The sequence below is a fragment of the Tyto alba genome, unplaced genomic scaffold (genome assembly GCF_018691265.1).
Source record: "Tyto alba isolate M040663 unplaced genomic scaffold, T.alba_DEE_v4.0 Super-Scaffold_22, whole genome shotgun sequence".
NCBI lineage: Eukaryota > Metazoa > Chordata > Aves > Strigiformes > Tytonidae > Tyto > Tyto alba.
Genome location: NW_024881296.1, coordinates 25267479 through 25273561, shown reverse-complemented (window position 1 = coordinate 25273561; position 6083 = coordinate 25267479). Strand labels below are relative to the sequence as shown.

At 48.7% G+C, this 6083-nt stretch overlaps 1 long non-coding RNA gene across 1 annotated transcript; it reads right to left on the bottom strand.

Moving 5' to 3' along the window:
- Nucleotides 1-2155: 2155 nt before the first annotated feature.
- Nucleotides 2156-3609, bottom strand: LOC116959178. The gene is made up of 2 exons (XR_004405717.2): nucleotides 3121-3609; nucleotides 2156-2614 (listed from the first exon to the last, which is right to left on the bottom strand). It is a non-coding gene; the product is annotated as an uncharacterized LOC116959178 (long non-coding RNA).
- Between the last annotated feature and the right edge of the window lie 2474 nt (nucleotides 3610-6083).

Below are 6083 nucleotides of genomic sequence, written 5' to 3'. Positions count from 1 at the left end.
ACTCCTGGGTCTGTACTCCTCAATACTTCAACCCTTCCCAACGAATATGTTGCTTCTGACGGGTATTTTACTGATGTGGCAAAGCCAAACCCACAAGCATTTGGATTTGCCAGAGCAGCCCTCGAGGTCCTGACACTGGACACTCCACAGGTGCCTGTGGAGAGTCTCACGGTCCCTGCTCCATGCAGTGCCAAGGATGGACTTGCTGTGGGAGCCACCTGGGACTGCAGCGCCCCAGGGGCTTGTTGGGGACAGTTGCGGCAGAGGGTGGCAGGCAGAGGCAGAGCAGGCTGGCCGTGACACTAGTTCTGAGCTTCCCCAAAGCTCCTCTCTTCCACTGAGGTTACCTGTGATGCTGGGTGACCATGAGTGAAATAGCTGAGAAATGTATTTTCGTGTTCCAGGCAGGTATAAAAATCTACTCACTTAAAAAAACCTAAGAACATGGTTATTGCAAACAATCAGGTTGCTAATACTGAAATTCACAAATCCAGTAGTATTACCTTTGTTTAATAAATACAAATTTTTTTATTATAGGTCACTGAGCTCAGTGACCTACCCCATCCCCTGCAGGCCTGTGCCCTCTGACTAAACAATAAATTCAGTTTTAATGTCTTTATTTAAACTATATGCTAACTCACTCCTGGAGAAAAGTACTACACAAAGCATCTGAGTCCAAGGTGTGGTTGCATGTTTAAGCAGCTGTTGGAGAACTACTCATGCTTACGAAAATGTTACCTCTGAGGGGCTGCTAACACCATCAGCTGCATAGCTATCAGCAACACAAATGGCAGTTGCATAAAAGAAAAGTAACTTTGCAGCAGGACTCGCTTCCATTGTCAACCTCTATAAGCACATGCTGTCTCTCATTCTGTATGCCTGCAGCCTCTCACCGCTGCCCTGCAAAGCCAGCAGAGCAACAGGAACACAGGTGAGACAGACAGGAGGAAGAACAGGTTTACCATTTTATTTGGCTTTGTCTGGGTTACCCACTTCCATCCTGAGCTGGATCCTTGCATACGTGGGAAGCTGTGTCTCCAAGCCAAGAGCTGTACACATCCCATCTGTGTGGCAAGGACACACCTCAGCAGAAGCACATGCCCTTCCTCTTTTCAATTCTCTTTAGGGAAAAGGTCTTCCCCTGGGTTGTTCGCCCCTGCCCTACAACAGATATATTGGATTTCCATTATGTTTAAATTAAGTCTATGGTGGTTGTCCAGCCTTGGCAGGAAAAGAATTAGGACTTTTTCAGAAGATCTGTGCTGAATACTGTTCAATACAAAGATCTGCTCATGCCTCTGTTCCCAGTACTATTTCAGGGCACATCCATTCTTGAGCACAAAAATTAGGCTTGTCTTTGAAAAAAAAAAAAAAGCATCAATGTGGACAACTGATCCTTCAATGGAAAATGTATGCATCAACCCATCTCCTTCTGGCAGCAAGGCTGGAACAGGAGCTACCCATGTCACACAAGGCGACTGTATCTCCCTTCGATCAGGAAAAATCCAAGGACCAAGCCCAGCCTACCCCATTTCCAATTTCCAAGCCTACTGCCAGCGCGTGGTCCTCATCAGGTGCCCATGCAGCCCCTCACCAGGCCCTCTGCCGTGCCCCCTCACAGACACCCCTTCCCCTCTGCCTCAGGCACGGAGCCGGGGGACCCACCTCAGAGGTGGGGGCTGGCACCCCACAGCCCCTCGCACCCCTTCTGCTATGCCGGCATCTCCCCCTTCAGCGGCACCAGTCCCATGCTCCAAGGTAATAAATCCAAGGGCTCGCAGCTGTGGAGCGTGGTATTTGCAGCGCTTTAGGCAGGTATTGCTGGTATTTTAATCGCTTTCTCAAATGGCCCATCTGGCACATTCCACCAGGGAATGAGGGCTGGGGCTCCATGATTTCTTACTCGGGATGTTTATATGAGCAGCAGACCTTTTGGCTTGTGGTCAGCTTCAGAAATACAGATTAATAATATTTATATTTCCTGGATAATTGTACAATACAGACATGGACCAGTGCTCAGCTTAATGCTGCAGCATTATAAACACACAGTAAAGCACCAGTCCATCCCTCATTCAGAGCAATGGGCAAGAATGAACAGAGATGTGCAGAGCATAAGGAAAGAGTATTTACATACCACAAAAGTTTATTGCAAGAATTGCTGTTTAGGATTTATTAAAGATTGTTGAAAAAAACCCACCCACATTAAATGAAATGACAGTTAAACATAGAGATGACCATGCTGGATCAGAAGAGCAGCATTTCTAGTCCAGCCCAGGACAACAGGAATCACCTAATGACAGCGTGACAACAGGGGAGCCTGCTCCCCAAAATGCTTCCGCAGGATGTAGATTTGCACCTCAAAGGGCTCCTGAATCAGAGGTGCTTGCGTTGAACATCTCTGCACAGATTCTTCTTCCGTGATTGTGTCTAATTGCTTTTTGAACTTCTAGCATCCTCAACATCCTGTAGCAATGAGTTCCAAGATGTATTGTTTTGCGTGAAGAGTTACCTTCTTTTGAACCTGCCACCTCATAATTTCATTTGATGATCCCTCCTCCCCCCAGATACCATGTTAAGCATTCCAGTAAATATTTCTCCTTGGATCCAGCAGCAACTTTGTAAAGAACAGAGAATAAGCTTCATATTTATTCAGTTGGATGAAAGTATATATACATATATAATTATATAAAATACACTGCAATGTATGTTCCCAAATAGCAAATGCATATTCTTTATTATCTTACCAAGGTCTCACAAAAAGTAGCAAAAACCAAACACCCAACAAATAAAGCTCAAATCCCTGTGACCCTACAGCAGATACCTTACCTGATAGGAGAGCAACAACATAGTGTATGCAATTAGCAAGAACACGTGTAACAATTGCACAGTGCAGACCAAGAATGGGTGTGCTATGGGCATTTTCACAAAACCAGCATCGTGCAGGCAAGTAGGAACACATCTTTTAAGTGACTCACTGCAGTTGTAGCACTTGCAGCCTTACGTATTGTCAGGAACTTGGCACATTTTTAACATTTTCCTGATCACATACTAAAGCAAAAATCTACTAGAAGACCATTTGCTCTCATTCTGTCATGTTTAAGACAGTTCTCCTCTACTCACCTCCATGTGATACATCCCCGTCTTTCCCAGACGGAAAAAGAATAAAAAAAGAAAACCTCAGCTTATGTTTCTCCGTTGGTGGCTATGGGTTGATGCATTCGTGGTGCATGCCTATACAGGGCCGGGAGGCCCGAGCAGCAAGCCCCGAGCGGGGCAGGCCTGCGTCTTTCCAGCAGGATCCCACCCGGGAAGGGCCTGGCCCCGTAGTAGCCCCGAAACCATTTTCTGCCGCACCACGGAGAGAGGAGGAGGGCACGCTCTACAGGAAGAAATTAACTAAAGCCATCAGGAAGAATCACCGAGTCCTGGAGGGGAGATGAAGAGACGAGGCACCACGGCCCGGGGGGCGTCGCGCCCTGTCCTGGGGTCTCCCTCAGGGGGAGGCGGACGCGCCCCGGCGGCGCCTAGCCGGCTCCGGGAGGGCGGTGGGGAGCCGGAGGGACGAGGGGACGGCGGCACCCGCCCCCCCCACCCCAAACCCCGCCGCCATCCCATACAGCCCCCCCGCACCTGACGCCGCGGCCCGCGGGCTGCTATTTATAGCGCGCTATTTTAATCGCGCTCTCTCATTGGCCGCCGCCCGTGTGACGCCACCGGCTCTCCCAGGGCAAAGTCCCACCGTTCCCCGCCTTTCCCCGGGGTGACGGGGCGGCGGGCGTGCGCATGCGCAGGGCTCCGGGGTTGGGTGTTTTGGTGGGGTGGGGGGCAGCTCCATCACAGCCTCAGCGCGGTGAGGGGGGGAAGCCACGGGTTTCTGCCCTTGATGGAGGTGGGGGGGGGTCACTGGTCGTCGCTGCCCTGGGGCCCTCTGCCACCTCCGGGGCCCTCTGCCACCTCCGGGGCCCTCTGCCACCTCCGGGGCCCTCTGCCACCTCCGGGCCGTTCAGCTCCCCGTTCAAAATGGCGGCGGGGCTGAGGGGAGGCTCCAGTGCAGACGGGCCGAGGGCTGCTGCCTCGCCGGCGTCTCCCGGGGCAGGCTGGAGGGGGCAGCAGCGGCCGAGGGCGGAATTGCCAGAGGAGCTGCGGGCGGGAGGGTCAGAGGTGTATTTCAGGGCTGTCCTCCTTGGCCTTCCCTGTAAAAGGGGAGAATGTGCTGTGATGCTGCTCTCAGTTGTCCGCCCGTGTCCTTCCAGCAGTGAAGGGACAAGAGGCTCATGGTTCGTTGGGTTTAGGAGTGAACCTGAGGGGTGGAGAGGGATACCGGCTGCAGCAGCCACAGCTGCCTCTGGTGTCAGTCTAGCTGTGAGAGCATGGTGTGCAACCTCTGATACCCCTGACAGCAGTGAAATGAACTGGCAGGAAGCGGGCCAGGTTGTGTCCATCTCTAGATGTATAACCAACCTTAATTCAGCTTTGCTGATTTTGGTCTCTGGGTAGGAGCATCCTCACGTGCCCCTCATCCATGACAGAGTCCGATGGAGATTTATTTTTGGCATATAGCACAAGCAGTCTGTAAACATTTAACAAATGGGGTAAATATGTTGGTAGGATTCAGTGCCACTCAAAAATAGCTTCTAGAACACCTGGCCCATAAAAGCCATGTGTGACTTTCATGCTCTATTTATAGAAGCCGTTTGTGACTGTGGTTGAGATGTATGCCTTTAACAGCTGCAGTCCCTCCAGTAGGTCTGCTGGTATATTGGTGTGCACCTGAGATTAAGGTCAGAAAACTACTGGTAAAGATGAAAGACCAGATCATCTTTTCATGTGGTCAAAGAGCTCAACAGTAAGTAGTGTCAAGATCCAATTGCCCAGTATTCTTACGTGGGGGTGGAAGATTCTCCAGTTCACCAAACCGTTCAACTGAGACAGCACTTGGAAAAAGGTGCATGTATTAGCTTGGCAAATGTAGCATGAGACTGAACAAGCAGTGTTAATTACCTCCCTTAAGTCTCACAGGAATCATCACCCCTGGAGTTCTTGGATGTAGCTCTTAGGAGGATGCAGAAGTCAAATCACGTGGATATATGGGTGTCGTGGGAAATCCCCAGTTTTCTACAGCCAGTGCATCTTCTGGCAGTTAGACAGGTTGCAAACGCAACAACATGCTGGTGTGGCCCTGAAACACTCATTTGTGTAAGCCCTTCATCGCCCACAGGAATTTGTCTGCGCAGACAAGATCTGTGTTAATCTGGAGCCTGAGCCAGAAGGCTCCTGGACAGTTTCTGCCAGGTGATAGGCCTATCACATGCTAAGCGCGCAGACGGGGAAGAAGGGCTTTTTACAGTCTTGTCTGCTAACAGCTATAGTAAAATATTAATTAGTTGGACTTTGACTGGTTTAGTTCACACCATTTCCTGATTTAGACCACGTTTTTGGCAAGTGGAGTGCAAAAGATAAACTTTGCAGAAGCTGTTTCTGTTTGTCCAACTTCTGTTGTAGGATTTCAGAACCTATTTATGTTATGGCTTAAAAATTATTCTCAGAAGTATTGAATTATTTAAACTAAAGATTATGCTACTGGTCACCTGATAGTGCTTTGTAATTTCTAAAGAGAAATCCTGGCTATACGTCTTTGGTGCATATATTTAGAGGTGTAGCATGCTTCACATGTATTTATTCTACATATGAAGCGCTGTTGAAAGACAGAGAAATGCATTCCTCACAGCATCTGCTGCCCATTAATTCATTACAATAAAATCTTCCAGAAGGTGGTTCACTCAGGAATTACTCTATTCCATACTACTTCCCAGGCTCTCACGTCTGTATCATTATCAAGCCATATACAATAGCGTACTACAAAATTTTACACAACATTTCACAGAGCTGGTCACTTCCATCACTGTTGATCATATTTAGAAAAAAATTGGGGAATCTCTTGCCTCTCACATTCACATCTTGACTACAAGTCCACTGAAGCCTATGAGAGTCTTTTAAAGAATTTCAGTATATTCAAGCCCATGCCCTCGGTGCATAAAGATTCACTGAATTTTTTATAAAGCCTGCTGCTATATTTTCTTCAC